Source organism: Epinephelus moara, chromosome 1, assembly GCF_006386435.1.
Source record: "Epinephelus moara isolate mb chromosome 1, YSFRI_EMoa_1.0, whole genome shotgun sequence".
In the NCBI taxonomy this organism is placed as follows: Eukaryota; Metazoa; Chordata; class Actinopteri; order Perciformes; family Serranidae; genus Epinephelus; species Epinephelus moara.
This window is the reverse complement of record NC_065506.1, coordinates 24607022-24616779: the sequence shown is the minus strand read 5'-3', so window position 1 is coordinate 24616779 and position 9758 is coordinate 24607022.

The following is a 9758-nucleotide window of genomic DNA, read 5'->3' as shown; positions in this document are numbered from 1 at the left end:
CCCACGCTGCATCACACACTATAGGCACCCCTTAAATTGATCCTCAGGATCCACATTCCCATAAAAACACCCACAGAAAGCAAATAAAGATTCCTCTTCATGCATCTGTTTTACTGTTGCACTGAATGTGTGTATGTATCTATGTGAGTGCAACATGAAAAACATTTTGATAAAATAAAGGTATTGTAGATATGATTTATGTTTGGGAATTTCCCAGGAGCTGAAATCAACTTAACCATCTTAATTTAGCACTCCTTTTTTACTCAGGCAGTTTAGTGATATCCCCACAGATGTGGTCCTCACCGGTCTTGAAATTAAGTGTACTGTAAAGCCATCTTTGTCTGAGACCAAGACTAGACCAGGACCTTCAATAAGTGATTGAGACCGGTCAGTTGACCAAGACCGATCTGGATCTCAGTGCTGCTGAACTTTGTTTATATAGCACTTGTGATAACAAGGTTTCAAAATGCTTCAAAAAATAGTAGATAAAAACCAAAATCATCAATAAAAGAACATTACAATAAAATACCAACAACAGAGGGATCATAAAAACACTGGGGAACAAAATAAAATTAAAACACTGATAAAATGGCCAGTGAGGGGGTGATAAAACCCAGCAACGCATTAAATATTCATACATCTTTTCCTATAAAGTGAAAGACAAATACAATAAGTTATAGTTAGTTTTGGCTAGCAGGTGGAAGACGTATTTAGATCCTTTACAAAAGTAAAAGCATCAAAACCAAAGTGTGACAATACGCCATGACAAGTAAATGTCCTTCATATTAACTATTTTTTTTACTACTAGTAAAAGTATTATCAGCAAAATGTAAGCAAAGTATCAACAGTAAAAGTGCTCATTATACAGAACAGCCCCTTACAGAGTGCTAACATGTTAGTGAATTTTTATTACCTGTGTATTAACATGTATACAGTATTTTAATGTTATCTGATCCACGGGGAGCTGAATTGAACTATAAGATGATCATACTGTTTTTCTCTCATTAAAAGAAGCTAAAATCTGCCCAAATAAAACTTTCAGGACTCAATAATTTTACGTCTAATCCTTCTCACACTTTTTTTTTGAAGAAAATGAGCTTTTGCCATTTAGAGTCCCACAGACTCAACTGAACACGTTCAGCATCTCTTTTGTTCCTCAGTCTATCAACCAGTTAAATCAGAGTATGGCTTCTAAGTAGCCTCAGTGTACCTGGGCCATCACTAAATGTAACAGAAATGTTTAATTTATTGCACTGTAATGCCTGATGTGATTTGTAGTGTTTGTAGTAGTATGGTTTTTGTTGCTTGGTTACATGATGTTTTGTATTGTATTTATGTAAAACAGTTGATGTCCTAGTACACAGAGCAGTTTCAGATGTCCCTATGATATTGAAATGAAATCTTAATCTTAATATACACCACAAATTACTTGATAGATTTTTGCAGTGTTTGTATGATACAAAATGTGAAATCTACAAAGTAACTCAAACAGAAAACATGTAGTGGAGTAAAAAGTACAATATTTCTCTTTCAAATCTAGTGGTGTGAAAGTGTGACATACTAACTGAGATGACTTGATCGGCCCAGTGATGGTTGTATACTGACTTCATTCATCCTCAGATGAAATCTCTGTGGGGTTGAGGCAGCTGTGTCAATAGCGGCTCTTTATCTTTAATTTCGTGCTCAGTGGGTCAGTGTTTTTCCTGCTGGAACATATGAAGCACATGAATCCTGTGTTTGGGCCTGATCACCTTTCAGCCCGAGCTTTGACCTCCTTCAGCCTCTTGGGCAAAGAAAAAAAAGTATTCGTGGTGCAGGGCTTCGAGCTCACAGATGTATTTGTAATTTATTTAGATCACATTGTAGAGATCTGGTTTCAATTTAATATTAAAGATTAAAAGAAAAACATTAAAGCTACTTCTATGTCATGTTTTAACGTTGAGAAACTGAGAGCGTAGACTTGCCACTCTGAAAACTTTCTTCACACTTGTACCTACAGCAGGACAAGGAGGTGAATAGACTGAGCTTTCTTATTCACACTGGCTGACTGGCTATTGTTGGCAGGGCATGACCTTCATTTGTTGCTATTCTGTGTGGAACAAACAAATCAACCGTTCAAGTGCCACAGCATTATCTCTCCCTCCTTTGTGGCAAGCCAGGCAGTAAACTAATAGGGGCTGCAGGCCGGGCGGCTTAAGAGGGGAAAGTTGTGTATGCTTAACAAGGTGATCATTCCTGGGATTCTTTTATGTGCTTGAGTGACTTCAACCGGGGTGACTGCTGAGGAATAAAGAGGTAGACAGCTGAAAGAGTTGTCTCAGAGGGAACTGTGGGAGTTTTCTGATGTACAGGGTTTAAAAAGCTCCAGTTTTTCACACGGAGCTCTCTATTTCACAGCCCTTAACAGGAAACATACAAGTTTAACAAGTCTTACAGGGATCTAGAAACAACTCTGGCGGGTTAGTGTAGGTGGACAGAAAAAATAAAAACAGCTTGTGAGCGTCACTGTTAAAATGTCACAGTACCATGCTGCCCCCTAGCTGTAACAATGGGACCTGGTTTGATGGTTTAGATTCTCTGTGTGAGATTTCCTGAAAACTAAGAGGTGATAGAGCAGGGGTGTCAAACTCATTTTAGTCCATAGACCGCATAACAGATGATGAACAGCCTGATATGTCTTTAATGAATATAAGTGTAATTTCAAAATTGTCTCAGTTTTTCCACACTCAGTCAGTCATCTTTTCACTGTCATTACATGTGCATTTCTACATATATTTCCACCCCTGTGCAGAAATGCAAGCATCAACACACCAAGCTAAAGTTGAAGCTACTGAAGCTGCTGATTGACAATATTTTGCACAATGTTCAGTATCTTTAAATGTGACCACAATAATTAATTATTCTTTTTTCAGAGAACTGTATTCTTGTCGGGGTAGAGAAGTCTCTGAAACAACATTTTACATTTAATTCAACTTCAGTTTCATTTATAATGCCCAGTATCACAAATCACAATTTGCCTCAGAGGACTTTGCAGCATACGGCATCCCTCTGTCCTTTGGATCCTCACGGCGGATAAGGAAAAACTCCCTCCCAAAAAACCTTTTAATGGCCAAAAAAAAAAGGTAGAAACATCGAGAAGAGCAGCTGAGGAGGCTAATAACTGTTTAAGTTGCTTATGAAACCTGGCACCTCTTAGCCCTCACAAGTGCATCAACATTAGGTGTGCGATGTCATCCAGTGGGCTGGATTGGACAGTTCTGGACCACGAGCCGTATGTTTGAAACCCCCATGATAGAGGATTGAAAATAAATATTTAAATTATATTAACAAAACAGAGAGCTGATATTATTTTGTTAGTAAACTGTGGGGAATTTGTGCATTGGAGTTTTGCTAGTGAAGTGAGAAAAGTGGTCACTATCAATGGAGAGGCATGCCTGTCTCTGTGCTCCATTACTTTTGTAAAAGTATGAGCATCAGTAATGAAGTGGTGAGCAGTAAATGGTTTGTAAGTGAGCTGGTTTTTATCACCGAGCCGAGCTGTCAGGCCTCTGCAGACCCACAGGGACTCAAACAACCTACGTAACCCCCAGATACTCCCATCTTGACGATGAATAGCTCCCAGTAACACTGGCTGGCTTACTGAATATAGCCACCATCAACACCCACAAAGTTTTATTGTGTTTTTGTGTTGGGTAATACTATAGTAACTGTAGTAACACTGCTCAGGTTCTGTACAATAACGCCAAGGTAAACATTTGGTTCAGGCCTTTAGGCAGTGAATACCTCAGTGCAGCAGGACAAACCTGCTTTCAGGGCTTGTGCGTCTGGAGTCACTTTATCTCTTTTACAATCAACACATAGCTTTATCATTTAACGCGTATGTACTTAACACAGCTGAGTCCTTTTCTGCAACATAACAAAGGACGCTTTGTTCAGATGTGCAGTTCATTATGTGAAGGTTTTTTTAATTGTGTTGGCATCATAAAGTTCAGTACATTCTTCCAGCCGAGAAAACTGATCCATAGATTCAGATTGAATAACCTGACAGTTTATCAGATCAGTGTCAGGTTAGTTTTGCATTTTTATGGCTATATATTCTCATTGCAGTGTTCAACACAGTGTTATCACAGCATTAATCTTCAGGCCTGAGCTGTAAGAGATTAATAGCTGATCCTTGCTGATATGGGCCCAAAATGGGCATCTTATCTGGGGCCCACTAGGGTAAACCCACCCATATTGCCAATTGGCAAGGGGCCAGTATGTAACCCATGAACAATCCCATATATGCCCCATTTTTCAGCCCATTTACTACCCACATGAACTCCACATACAAATGTTGGCTGGCGGGGCGTCGGTGGCTTAGTGGTAGAGCAGGCGCCCCATGTACTGTATAAGGCTGTTGCCGCAGCGGCCCGGGCTCGACTCCAGCCTGTGGCCCCTTGCTGCATGTCCTTCCCTCTCTCTCCCCCCTTCACACTTAAGCTGTCCTATCAATTAAAGGCTAAACTGCCCTAAAAATATCTTTAAAAAAATTTTTTAAAATTGTTGGCTTGAAAGCGACATAGGTGGCCACCTTGGGCGCCACCTTGCTTGCCTAGGGCCCTGAATGTGCTAGGCCCACACTGTCTTTTCCTAAGCATAACCAAGTGGTTTTTGTGTCACAGCACTGCTGAAACATAAAGTTTCAACGCATCTGTGACATCATCGGTTCTCAAACTATGATACTCCCTCTGGTGGTATGTGGAGGAATCTCCGCAAAACTTTTTTTTTAACCTATAATGATAATTTAAATAATGGCCTATATCATTTAGAATGAACATACATAAACTATGAGATCCATAACATGTAATCTAAAAAAGATTTTGCCCTTTTTGTAATAATTTTGTTCAATATCAGCCTGCTACGGAATCGTGTTCATGAACGTAACACATGCATATATCCATAGTTCTGAGCTAAACTGTGATAGCAAGATAATAAGCCGAGGTAAAATGAAAGTTGTAAGGACACTTTAATTGTGGCTCCAAACAGGAACTATTAACTATTAAGGAAAAGTGTGGACCAGGAGGTGAATATTTTGAGCAGCCCTGTTGAAACTGAAGTGGACATCAACCAACAGAGTGCAAGTGCTAGTGGCTTCTAAAGCAGTGCCTGTGAAGTTTCCACAGCACCTGATGAGGGGTTGGCCTTTGCAGTGTACCAGAGCCGTATGGAAGACTGTAAGTGCCAGTTGTAGTTCTGCTGCCCCTTTGTGGAGGGTGGCTGCTCCTAGTCATCTGATTTAGAATAAACCTGCCTTCTGTGTGAATTGTCTGTAGCTAAACAGGGTAGGCCTACGCTACTGTACTTTAATGTTGGTTATAGTGGTGGTACTTTAACATCCTAATACAGTGGTTTCCAACTGGTGGGTCGCGGTCCAAAAGTGGATTGTGGTTCCATTCTGAATGGACTGAAGTGACTCGCAAATGTTGCAAGTTTGTAAAGAACACACTGTATCTTTAAGTGCAGTGAATTTCTGGCACAGAGCTTTTAATTTTTACGTGTAGTTCCTGCTGTAGAGTGAGCGGCTACTTGACAGAGTCAGCAAACTAGCTTGGTGACATGTCTAAACACAAATATGCCGCTGAAAGTGTTAAACTGTGTGGACCTTGAACTAATAACTTGACTAAGGAGGAATCTGGACCCAGTGGCTGGACCAGTTGGGAACCACTGGCCTAATATTTTCTGAGATGATACACTGTGTAAAAAGTTTAAGAACCACTGTGCTACATATTGATGTAAATGTAACATATCCATGGTTTATAGAAACATACAATGCAAACATTTTTTTGTCTGGTGATTGTGATGTTTTTCAGTGATGGATTTACATTTGTTCATAAAAAACAGTTAATTATAATAATTAGACTCCAGCAGTTGCACAACTCAAGTTGAGATCTTCTAGATTTTCTGTGTTTTTAGTAACAAATTCTCCCTTAGTGTTACTGTCCCTCCACCCTGCTCAGCGAGGAAACTCTGTTTGTGGATACACAAAGAGGGAAAGACTGTAACTTTAAAGGATCCCACCTGCTAAAGCTTCATATTAGCTTCTGTTAAACTTTAGAGGTAATTTTCACACAGAATTAGGATAGTGGAGTCCCCTATTGTTTACATGAAACTGTAAACTGCTTTAAGGGGATCTTTTTGCAGCCAAGAACCAGTGACTCATTGAATGTACATATTTGACATGTTAATTTAGTTTAAAGACTGACTTGAATAAACACTGACCTATCCTTTAAAGAGTACACGTTTGTGTACAGCAGCTTCGACCTACAGTATATGAGAAAAATTTCCTTCTTTACTTGAAAATATTCAGCCTCAAAACTTATCTCTCTGGCTGTATAGGAAAAGAACCCAGCCATTTTGAACAACCCTAAAATCAGTGCAAGTAAGTTTGAGTTGATTACCACACATTTTTCTAAAGCAGGTCAGCCTTGTGAGGCTGTGTAATCACAGACGGCACATTTGTCTGTCAGCAGTGGTAATGTTGCTTTGGGATAGAGCAATCACTAAAACACAAGTTAACCTAAATACTACAGCTGCAGAGACGCTAAATAGACAACAGCTATTGTTGTTGGTTTCAACAGTGAAATCCTCCACAAGCAACCGCTCCCACGCAGGAGATCAAACACCTCGACTGTAACCTGCACACAGCAACAAACAATACATGCAAGTTATTACTGAGAAAAAACAAGCTTCTAATTATCCCTGTCTGTCAGTGGGGCAGATAGTACGTAGTAACAATCCCTTCAAGAAAAAATATTGAAGTAAAAGTCTTGCATTAAAAATGTTACTTGAGCAAAAATACTAAATGTACTTAAAGTATCTCAAATTTCCGCTGTAAATGTACTATGGCATCATTAGATTTTTAGTATTGATGCATTAATGTGTTAGCAGGATTTCACTATAGTAGTTCTTCAAGGTAGAGCTAATTTTTAACAATTCTTACAAGGCTAAAACAATCAATGACATGAGGTTAGCTGGTGACTCTAAATTGCCTGTTGGTGTGAATGTGAGTGTGAATGGTTGCCTGTCTCTATAGCCCTGTTTCCACTGAGCAGTTCAGCTCAGTATGCTTTCCACTGTGAGAAGCTGTGGATGGTACCAATGAAACTGTTCCACACTGTCCCCATTTTTGGTTACCCCTCTGTTGGGGTACCTAACACACAGTTCTAGTACTAAAAGGTGGAGCTGTGAACACTGCAGTCCGTTGATTGGTCAATAGTGGACGGTCACACTGCTCAGGGCTGAGTTGTGGCTGGATTTTAGGGTTATGTAACCACTGTTCATACCATGGAGAGTTTTACCTACGTTAGCAATGACAGCCCTGTGACAGTTCTGTGACCTGTCCAGGGTGTATCCAGCCTCTCGCCTATAGTGTCAGCTGGGATGGGCTCCAAAGCCTGTCATTCTATCAAGCCCATTGATTCATCCAGACAATGAATGAATGAACAATCAATTAATCATCACCAGTGTGAAGTGTCCTTCAAGATTTCTCCTTGCCTAAAGTGACACCTTCAAATTACTTGTTCTGTGAAACACATACTCCAAACGCCCAGATTACTCAGTTTACTATAATTTAGTAAAAAAAACCCTGCTCATCATCTCATTTAAGAAGCAGGAATTATGATTAATGGGCTAATTGTTTCAGCTCTTGGGACTTTAACAGTTTGATCTATGACAAAGCAACATATTTTATAAACTCATCAAATATTTTATGTGTAGAATCTTAATCTGAAAAGTAACGACACCTGTCAAATAATTGTAGCGGAGTAAAAACACTACAGTATTTCCCCCTGAACTGTAGTTGAGTAACAGTATAAAATGCCATGAAATGGATGTACTCTTTTAAGTATAATTACCTCAGATAACAGTCCTTGAGTAGATGTACTTAGTTACCTTGTGTAACTGCAGTCTACATGTTGCTTTCTGCACATTGGCATGAATTAAGTTGACATTTGTTCTTTTCAGTGACACATACATCGTGTGGTTCTTGTAAGACCTGCCTTAAATCAAGATCTGATGTCAAAACAGTGAGAGCGCAATCACAACAGGAAGTAAATCTGATATGTTTATGGCAGAGGATTACGGCTTGACACTGGACTTGGATGAAGGCCTGGCTGAGTGACCGGCTCACCGATTGCAGGAGTAAAGAAACACCGTTTGTTTGATGTCTGGTTACTGATTAACTCCTCAGACCTGTAGAAATACCTCTTACATTTGTTCTGGAAATTTTTCTTTTCATATTTACTGACGTATTTTGACATCTTTTTTAACATCTGATCTTTGCTGAAGAATAATGTCCAGCTGAACAAGCTCTGGCTTGACAACTTCTATACCTTTAAAACTTTACTCTGCTTAGTGACTCTAATTTGTCTGTAGTTTCTATTAAAAGGGAGTGACCGCAGGCCATTCATAACAGGAATGTGATCCGTCTGTCAGGATGACTGTCTGTCTGTCCCTTAAAGATATCTGACAGGATGAGTGAGTTTAAACTGATGAGCTTAAATTTATTGTTTAAAACCAAACAACAGTGTAGCTGTGAGGAAGAAGGAAGACCATTAAAAAATAATGCTGCCTTCCTTTTCATCACGATCCACTATCAACAGTATCAATAATGTATAGGCTGAAGCAGCTCCTGCACCACAAAACACCTCCTGTACCTTCAGTATCAACCAGTTTCAAATCATTTACTGAAGTTAACTAACTAAACTAGCAACACCAATAGGCTAATGATCCAGTTATATAATAATATAAAACTTAGGAATAATTCTTGCATAATGAGTACTTAAACTTAGGATGCTTGCAGTCCATTTTGTTTCTAATACTTATTTTACTTAGTAAAATTTTCAGTGCAAGACTTTTAGTATAATGGAGTATTTGGGTGTATTAATATGTGAGTAGTACTTAAAGCTCCAGTGTGTAGGATTTAGTGTCACCTATGGTTATATAATATTCACAATTATGTTTTCATTACTTTATAATGAACCCAAAATAAGAATCATTGTGTTTTCATTACCTTAGAATGAGATGTTAATATCTACATACAGAGCGGATCCTCTCCCACAGGGTCCACTATGTTGTTCTACAGTAGGACAAACCAAACACTGGCTCTAGATAGGGCCATTCATGTTTTTGCATATTTGCATCTCCTACACACTTGGCACATGGAACAAGTTTCACCTCTGCAGCCTCACCGCTAGATGCCACTAACTCCTGAACACTGGACCATTAAGGGCAGTTCACGTGAGCAAAATTCACATCGGTGAATATATGTCTCCCGTCCACTTTTCAGTGCAAGCACAGGGATAAATAATACATTCTCTTCTAGTGGCAGAGCAAATTTGCATCTTTGCATCATGTAGTGTTAAACTAAAGTCAACTTTGACCGGCCAAGTCGCAGCCTTAAGAAACAGTAACAGAGTTTGTGTGGAGGAGACACTGATTTTTGTTTTGTCTAACCAGCTGATATCGTATGAAACTAACTACAAACTGCCCCACATGATAGGAGCTGCCTGGCTGGCAGTGAGTCAGGAGACAGGTATGGAACGTAAGAAAATGGTTAATGTACCAATACATCATATTTAGCCGTATTTATCAGTGGGCTAGCTAACATTAGGTAGCAAGCTAGCCCTCTGTAGGCGTCATACGCCGCACTGCCCACATTCAGCGCGAATATCACCTTGGCAAGTGGAAATTGCTCGTGGGTTACCATACTGTAAATG